Source organism: Miscanthus floridulus, chromosome 2 (assembly GCF_019320115.1).
Source record: "Miscanthus floridulus cultivar M001 chromosome 2, ASM1932011v1, whole genome shotgun sequence".
In the NCBI taxonomy this organism is placed as follows: Eukaryota; Viridiplantae; Streptophyta; class Magnoliopsida; order Poales; family Poaceae; genus Miscanthus; species Miscanthus floridulus.
The window spans coordinates 103,112,276-103,122,016 of record NC_089581.1 but is presented as its reverse complement, the minus strand read 5'-3'; positions in this window follow the sequence as shown (position 1 = coordinate 103,122,016).

The window sequence follows — 9,741 nt, the reverse complement described above, 5'->3', positions numbered from 1 at the left end:
GCACCATGGTGTAGACAAACTAAAGGTATGTTAGTGGATTATGTGTTTCACTGACAAGTATATCATAATTGCGTATGTTAATAGGTTGTAATTGCATCTGATAGTGCATCGTTGAGGTGGATAGCTTGAATGTTAAGATAGAAACCTCTTGTGAAGTTTAAGATTATAAGATAAGATATATAGATATGGTCTCCTCATTTAAAAAGAATATAATTCTCATAAAAGAAGTCAAAATAATTTTATATTCAATCAAATTTATAAATAGCATTTTTTATTTTGGATAAATATCATTTAATTAATTATACAATAGGTCTAACTAAATCTATAAAAGGGTACTGATATTTAGGATATTAGATAAGTATCTAAATTAATTATAGAATACATTTCATAAGAAACCTATTAGGTGGTCAAAATGTAAAATTAATGTTTTTTTACCGAAAGAGTACATCATGTTCGGGCCTTTTATTGCATGCACACTCGTTGCTGATGCTAGCATCGAACGAAGTCTATATCAGCCATGTAAGGAAACTAATCAGAAGGATAGATTATGTCCTGTTTGGATATCCCTCCGAATATAGTGATCAGATTATTATATATCAAATTTTGATCCAAATAGGATTGATTATATGATGAATTATTATAATCAAAACTCTTGATTACCATAATCTCATAATCCAGGTGAGATCAGGTTATAGGAGATTATGGGTGTTGAAAGTCTAATTTGTCTCCAACTCATTGTCCAACTTGCCAAACTATAAAGGATAAGATAGAAATTTCTCAGTTTAACCAACCATAATCAATCACCAAAATAATCCATTGACCCAAATACTCTGATTATTATAATCTGTAATCTTGATTATAGTAATTCTATGCATATAATCTAGATTATAATAAATCCAAACAATCCCTTAATTAGAGGTGTTTATGGTCATTTATGTAAGGAAATAGAGAGATTAAGAAGCTGATTTGGAATTAAAGGAGAGATATTCACGTGTCCAAAGAAAAATTCAATCATCTAAGCAGGGAAACTAGAAGACTCCAAATCGAAATTGTGAATTGATTACATAGAGCGGCGCACACATGCTAGATAAAAGATTATGCATCACGTTCTATGGCATTATGAGATTTGATCCTTTTTAGTCAAGAGCACTACCACAAATCTCTTGAGGGGCCAAAGATTCTTACCGCATCAGCTCAAAGATTTCTTTCTTGAAGAGCTTCACCAAAGCAAGGCTTTAAAAAAATATTCTACTCCATGTAGCCACGGGTTATCTGGGACTACTACTTCTCCACCGCAAGCACATGATTGAGGGTGCGTTTGGTTGGGCTTTTGGCTTTGGCTTTTGGCCTAAAAAGCTAAAAGCCCAACCAAAGGGGCTGCTTTTCCAGGCTGCTTTTTCAGAAACAGCTGCTTTTCCGTAGTACATTTTTGAAAGCTGGTCTGACCCTGCTTTTGGCTTTTGGCTTTCTGCTTTTTGAAATTGGTGGCATAAAAAGCTTTTTCATAGTTGTTTCAAGAGAGATAAAGATAGAAGGTATATTTTATACTTGTTTAACCAAACAGCTTTCAGCTTTTCTATAGCTCACAGCCCACAGCAGCTTTCCCACAGCTCACAGCCCACAGCAGCTTTTTTCCACAGCCACAGCTCAACCAAACACACCCTGAACTCGACCACAATTTGTAAAAGCTGTCAGCACTTTTTTTCTCACTCTCTCTAGTGAACGATCATTTCTTTCCTGGGGCCACAACAGCCTCTACAGGCCATACCGACGCATATAGAGCACCCAACTTTTGCACACGTTGGCATCCGAGCCTAGTCGGTGAAAACTCTAATTTGGTTTTGAATAATTGATAAAACCCTAGGTACTAACCTTTGGCTCTAAGTGATTATGAGATAAGTTAGTACACATCAAGTGTTGGAGCAAAGATGAAGTCCATGGTAATGTTGGTGGACATGTGATGATGGTGATCAAGCTCTACACTTGAAAAAGAAGAAAGAGAAAAACAAAAAGGCTCAAGGTAAAGGTATTTTTGATTGGAGCTTTTTGTTTTGACATTCAAGACACCTAGTGAGTGTGAGTGTGTTTAGGATAGATAGCAGTACTATTAAGATGGATAAAACTTGTTATGAAATACGGTTATCAAGGTGACACTAGATGATCTAACTCATTGCATATGCATTTAGATTCTAGTGAGTGCTAACACCCTTGGGAATTCTTCTAGAATGCTGCTAACTCACGTACACATGTGGTGGAGTATTTGGAGTTGGCACACATGCACAAGGGTGAAGTGATCATGCTTGAAAAGGTTTGAGACAGGGGCGTCAGACTCTGGCTCAAGAGGTGTCGGACTCTGCCTGGATGGATCCGACGGCTAACCCTAGCGTAGGGGCACGGGCATGGCAGCATTGGACCACGCCAAAGGAAGGCGTCGGACTGACCGGGAACACTTTTCCTCGGTCCGACGGTCCTCAGGAGCGCGTGAGGCGACATGGCTGCTCGAGGGCGCACGATGGCTGTGAGGGTCAGACCGGTGAGGGTCCGACGGCCAGGCATTGGACTAACGTCCGATCTTTGTTTGCATTCTGGATCATATCTGCATAGCATTGGCAGGCATCAGACTCTGGGCGTCGGTCGGTCCGACGCTGGGTTCGACTGTGATGATCACTGCGCAGTAGAGTGCCGTTGGGCGTGTAATGTAACACCCTCGGTATTACACCCTAAATCATTTACTAAGACACATCATGAGCATCATATTTATGTGTTAGTGCATGTAATGGAGTGCATAAATGAAACATTGCAATTAAAACGATCAATAAAAGTGTTAAATAAAAAGTGACTCCATAACTCATACAATTAACAAGTAGGGTTGTAAACTATTTTTTATTGAACAAAAACACTATAGAACACACATATGACACTTAAATAAAGTTTGAAATATGAACTTTGTAGATGACAGTGAAATACTTGCATGTTGAAAAATGATATTACTAACTAATATTTCTACTAGCCTAGAAATTACAAATTGAAATCAAGTTCAGCTCAAAAACTTAGAAAAATTTTCAAGTTTGTCAATAGCTAGACATTGCTATGTTTAGCAAATTATTTTGAGAGATTGGGTTAAGGAGTGGTGTAGTGTTATAGCTCGATTTGGTAGTCTCATATACCATCTTGAGTGTAGCTTAGACCGTTCAGGTTTTGTAGTAGCGGTTTAATCGCGGTGGGAGCTTTAAAAACCGTGTACAGCACGTCCTCGACCTGTTCCCCAAGTGGGCGCGGTCATCGTGCCTCAGGGGCATGACGTCGTCGTGTCAGTGCGTCTTGAGCGCGCCCGCATGCTGTCCGTGCTCGGCTAGCCTTGGTGGCCATCCGGTCTGTCGGGGGCGCTGCGGTGTGGGGCCACTGCTACTGCTCGCGTGGCTGTGCGGCGCTGCCCCTATCCCGCGCGCTGCAGCCCTGCCAACTCGCGATGCATCACGACGCAGCCACTGTCGCTGCTGTCGCATCATCCTTGCGCTGCGCCTCTAGCCTGGTTGGATGCCTAGCGCACGTGGCTGTGCTTGCCGTCGCCATGTCATGGAAGGCACTGCGGTGCGCGGGCCACGCCGGTCACAAACGCGCATGCCTGTCTGCTAGCGCCAGGACATGGGTCTCCACGGTCACGCCAACCACATCCAGGCAGGGCGTGCACACGCCAAACCATCAACTATACCCCACCGCCCTCTCTCTGTTTGTAATCTCTCTGCCACCGTCGAGCCGCGCCCACGTGCGAGCCAGAGAGCGATCACCTCTACTCAATTCCGCCCGTCTGTACCTTCGCCCTCCTATCTTCTCGCTGCCCGACCCCGCACAGCCTTGATGATGCCCCCGCCAAGCGCCAATTTGGCTCCTTTCCACCGGCATGCAGTTAAGGCTGCGCCTTGGCCATGACCGAGGGTATACCTCCATTCCTCCACCCGAGCCAAATTACTTGCGCCACTACATTCACATTGCTCTCCTCTTAGCCTTGCGCACCCCAGTCCAGTCGCTACTGCCTCTACTCCGCCATTGATGTGACTGTGCCACCATGGTATGCCGCTACAAGGTTCAGCCACATGCGTCCGGCCTCCCTCCGTCGCTCTCCGCTCCAACCCTCACTATGGCTTGGCTTATGGTAGTCCCTTGATGCTCTCACGGTAGCTGGTTGGGACCGCAGCAGCTCTAGTTCGTCAAGGTGGCTATGCCACCATCGTGGTCGGACATGCACCATCGTAGCCATCTCCAGCTCGTCTTGTAGCCCCACATCACTACTAGGTGTAGGTAGTGGAACCCTAGATGAGTGTTGGCCCGACCGATGGGCCAGAGTGGACCTCTGGTGGCCGGCATAGCTTCTCCATGCTGCCGCTCGCCGTGCCGCCACGAGCAGGGTCATCGAGGGGTGTGCACAGGAAAATTTCTAGAATTCTAGGGCATTAAGTGAGAGTAGCTGTGAGTGATAGGAATAGTGATAGTACTCCGGTGCAGTTTGGGAAGAATCCGGGGTGCTGGTCGCAAAAGTGCCTCGCACGTGGGCTCTCTCTCTGTCGTGGGCTAGCCTACGTTGCGTGGGTCGCGTTAGCGGGCCGTGTGTGCATGCACGCTGCACCGCGCATGTGGGACGCACGGAGAGATTTGTTTTTCATTTTCATAAGGAATTAGAAATAGTTTTCTAATTTAACTTCTGAGCTGATCTTGGTAATTAATATAAAATCATGTAGGTGTCCAAAAATAGTGAAACAAATTTTGTTAGGTTCCTAAAATTGTGCTCTATCTGTTGGTGTATTTAGTTCATGTTTATATGTGTTGACATTAGGGGCTATTAAATCAATTGAGGATGCTTAATAATATTAAGTTAATTATTGTAGGAATTTCTGTGGTAAATTGGTGATAGCTTTCGTACCTGAAATTTTTATAGTAGCTTCATTGTATTATTATGTGCTCACTGCAATTTTTGTGGCTTTTGAATAGACTAAGCATTAGGGTAGTTAAATGCTCTTTGTTTCAATATACATTAAATTATCAATACAAATAAAGATATATCCTTCATTTATAAAGCTAGGTGTTTGTTAGTTGAACCCAACACTTTGCTTCGTAAAGATGATAAGTTGGCTTAATACCTTGGTCATTAGAGCTAGCTTAGTAGCTTAGTATGCGTATTCTTAGTCTAAGAGTTGTTGTTGCCTAAATGCTAAGTGTTGCATTATCATCGCATACATGTAGAGTAACGAGTTGGCGGAGATCATGACCACCGGTGATCACGAGTTTGAGGAGATCATCGAGGAGTACGAGGAGGAGATTCTCAGTGCAAGAGGAGGTCCTAGAGCCAGCCAATTACTGACTCAGCTGACACCGCGCCTGCCCAAGGCAAGCCTCGATGCATCACCTCTATTTTATAATTCACCAGTATATATATGTGTTATGCATTTACGTACATGAATTTTATGGAAACCACATGCATGGATATACCTATCCTAGAGTCTTACTAGTGTAGGTTCGAGTAGATGATATGCCTTAGGTCATCGGTAGCGTGAGTAACCTACCATTGCTCACAATAGTGGATTATTATTACTCTCATATTAAAATGATGAAAGGAAAAATGGAGATAGGATATGGATATGGTATGGATATTGGTGGGTGTAATAGGTTGTGTCCACGTGCAAACTGAGGCTATGTTTGGTTACACTATTTTCCCTTGTTCGTGTCGATTATGGACCGCATGTTGCTGTGGATGGTAGTCAGGTCACAAACTTATTATCCTGAGCATAGACTTGCTTATGGGAGCGGGAAGGCTCGTTATGCTCATGTCGTGGGTTCCGGCTCTTTCTGGACTGACTGATTGAAGGCAGAGAAAGGTGGAGGTCTAAGCACCATGTTGATACCGGGTCTCAAGTGTGGGGGCTTGGAGTCCAGGTTTAGATGGGACTTGGACCCCTATGACAGGAGTGGAATGGGTTAGTCTTGCTTGTGCCTAGGGTGCAGGCGGGGCATGTGTTTTGGGGTACCCAGCTGGGATACATTGGTTCATGAATTGCCGTTTCTGTGAGACGGTATGACTTGGCTATGTTCTAGTACCGTAGTAAGAATTGGAAGATGAAAGATGGTAAAATGGTTCTGATTGCTTAATCCTTGCTTAAAAGTAGAACATGTGCTTACCTAGAATGGTTAACTAATGAAGTAATCATGACTGCTAATAAAACTTGACCCTAAGGACATACTATTAGTAATGCTCTTTCGCAAACAAAAAGAAAACAACAAACCCATATTGCCTATCATATCCTTGAGAGTCGGGAGACTATTCCCACTAGTTGGGTAAGTCTTGCGAGTAGATTGTGTACTCAGGGTTTATTTACCCTTTTTGTAGGTGCAGTTTGAGAAGTAGCTCTTGTGTGGAGGATTCTTCTGGTGGGCACAGATAGATCCCTGTATTTTTTCCGCTAGATGTTTATTTTTATTCTGTTGTTTAATTATCACACTCTAAACTCTGGTATTGTAATAAATAATTTTCAAGAACTCTTGTTGTATGAAATGGACTAAGTAGCTTGTACTCATTATTGGATTCTAGATGTAAAATGTAGATTGTTTTGAGTTCTTCCTTGGGGTGTGCTCAATAGAACTGACCGATGTAGCTCACTTTTGAGGTGCTTAGTGTCTAGTGGAAGATGAACGCCTCCAAAAGCGTGTTATTTCAGGCGGTTCTACCACAGGTGGTATCAGAGCCAATAATGAGTCTACAAGTTTAAAAACTCTTTTCAAAACCTAAAATTTGACCAACAAAAGCTTTGCAAAAAGTAGGATGCAATAAATTACGTAAATAAGTATAAGCCCTAGTAATATGGTCTATCTAGGATACTAGCACTGGTTTTATCTAATCAATCTTCTATAGGTACACTAACTTACGCTGCGTAAGAATTGTTAGCTTATGAAAAGTGAGTGTACGATGTGCCAAAAATTATATACGAATGCCTGCTATATTCTGACCTGAGCGAACAAATAGGTCGATCCATGCATCATGAAAAGAGAATCTTGCTTAAACTAAACTCCCCCACACATATAATTTTTGGATAGTAAATTTATAGGATAATAAATAAAGAGAAATGCTTTAACTCTTAAGGAAAAGTTCTCGCTTGTAACCATTTATTGGGCCTTATCATCTCTCTAGCCTTTTGTTTCTAAATATGGAGGCTTTGTCCCTAACGGTGGGTTCCTCTCTACTTACAGATGAACTTTAGGTCTAGTCATTGGAGCACCAGTGCTAGGACGGGCCATGGTCTTGGTGAAGACTAGGGAAAAATGGTCATGGCGATGATCATGGCAATGCCAACGGGGAGAGCCATGAGGCCCCACTCCTTGGTCCTCCTACTCCGCCACCACCACCGCCTCCAATGACATATGCCAAGATGATGGCTGAGATGTTGGCTGCTCATCGTGAGTCAGCCCATGCCCTAGAGATGCTAGCAAAAGCTATTGGTGGCTTTGCTCATGGAGGCCTCGGTGGCAATGGCAGGAACAAGGGTGGAGCCCACGGTCTTGAGAGGCCCTATTCCTATCAAGACTTCTTAGGGACACACCCGCCCATGTTCACGCTGATTGCTGAGCCTCTGAACGTGGAGCATTGGCTTCATATTCTAGAGCAGAAGTTTTAGCTGCTCAATGTGACTGACGAGCAAAAGGTGTATTTTGCCACACAACAGCTTCTGGGATCTGCCAGTGCTTGGTGGGACACTTTCAACACCATGAAACCTATGGACCACCATGTGACTTAGCAGGAGTTTACCACTGCTTTCTGTTAGTACTATATTCCTGCTGGTTTGCTGAATAGGAAGCTGTCCGAGTTTCTGGAGCTAAAGCAAGGAAGCATGATTGTGATGGAGTATGTGAACAAGTTCAACCGTCTTGCATAGTATGCTAGGAGTCATGTGGATACGGATGTGAACAAGATGGACTATTTCAATCACGGTCTCTCTTGCATCTTGTAAGAGAAGCTATATACAGGGGGCTATTAGGCCTTTGGTGCTTTGATGAATGCTGCCATTGCCATGGAGACTTTAGCGTAATTCTCTGGCTGAGTGGAAGCATAAGAGGGTGATCACTGGGTCTTCTAGTCACCCACAGTCATAGAGGGTATAGGTGGTGAGGAGAGTGTCTTATCACTCTCTAGGTGGACAGTCGTCTCGTCAGACTCAGCAGACTCACCAAGCACCTCCCACTCAGTACCGTGCACCTACTCAGTAGGTGCAATAGCCTCAGGGATAGCTAGTTCTGCATTGTTAGGGATAGGGGAACAAGCTGGGTGCTTGTTTCAAGTGTGGCAAGGAAGGCCGCTATGCTCGTGAGTGCCTCCAGAACCAGCTTGCTTAGTCTTTGTAGCCTTCAGCCAACTCTCGTTTGGTTAAAAGGACTATCATCAGGAAGAAGGTGCCCGTGAGCCTCTCGGGACTGGTTAACTTCACCGAGGCTGAGGAGATTCCGCAAGGAGAGCCCATGATGGCTGGTATGTTCACCATTGATTCCAACCCAGCATATGTATTATTTGATTCTGGCGCATCACATTCATTCATGAGTATGGGATTTGCACAAAGGCACAATATATCAACTATGGCTATTTCTATTGCCTATAGAATTAGAACTCTAGGTGCGCAGTTGTGCATTAACACTCGGACGGACATAGTGAGACTAGTGCTAGCAACTCACTCTTATCGTCTCTAGTTCATGTTGTTGCCTAGGCAAGGCATAGATGCAATTTTGGAAATGAATTGGTTGAGAAATTATGGGGTAGTCCTAAACCTTAGGCAGAGAGTTGTTGAGTTGAAGTTTCCTTCTTCTTAGGATAGAATGTCTCTCCTTATGTCTTCAATTTCCATCCTACCAGTTATTGCTCATACTGAAGCTTCTCCTGATCTTGCTTCTATTCCTATGGTTTGAGAGTTTCTAGATGTGTTCCCTGAGGATCTACCTGGGTTACCACCGGATTGGGAGGTTGAGTTTGCAACTAAGTTAGAACCTGGTACTGCTCCTATCTCATGGTGTCCCTACCACATGGCTCCAAAGGAACTGGCAGAAACGAAGAAGAAGCTAGAGGAATTGTTGGAGAAGGGATTCATCCATCCTATTTCTTCACCATGGGGTTGTCCATCTATTTTTATGAAGAAGGATGGCACTCTTCGAATGTGTGTAGATTATCACCCTCTCAACATGGTAACCATTAAGAACAAGTATCATTTACCTCATATTGATACTTTGTTTGATCAGTAGGCTGGTGTAAAAGTGTTTTCAAAGATTGATCTTCGTTCTGGGTTTCACCAAATTAAGATCCGGCCACAAGATATACCAAAGACAGCTTTCTCTAATAGGTATGGGCTTTATGAATACCTAGTCATGTCTTTTGGCCTCACCAACGCTCCTTAGTTCTTCATGTACCTCATGAACTCAGTCTTTATGCCGGAGTTGGACAAATTTGTAGTGGTGTTCATTGAAGATATTTTGATATACTCCAAGAACAATGAAGAGCATGCACAACATCTTTGGATAGTACTGACTCAGTTAAGGGAACATAATTTGTATGCCAAATTCAGCAAGTGTGAGTTTTGGTTGGATCGAGTGTAGTTTTTGGGACATGTCCTGACACCTAAAGGCATCTCTGTGGATCCTAGCAAGGTACATGACGTGTTAGATTTGTCAGTGCATTAGATTCGTTAGTTCCTTGGTCTTGCTGGGTATTATTGA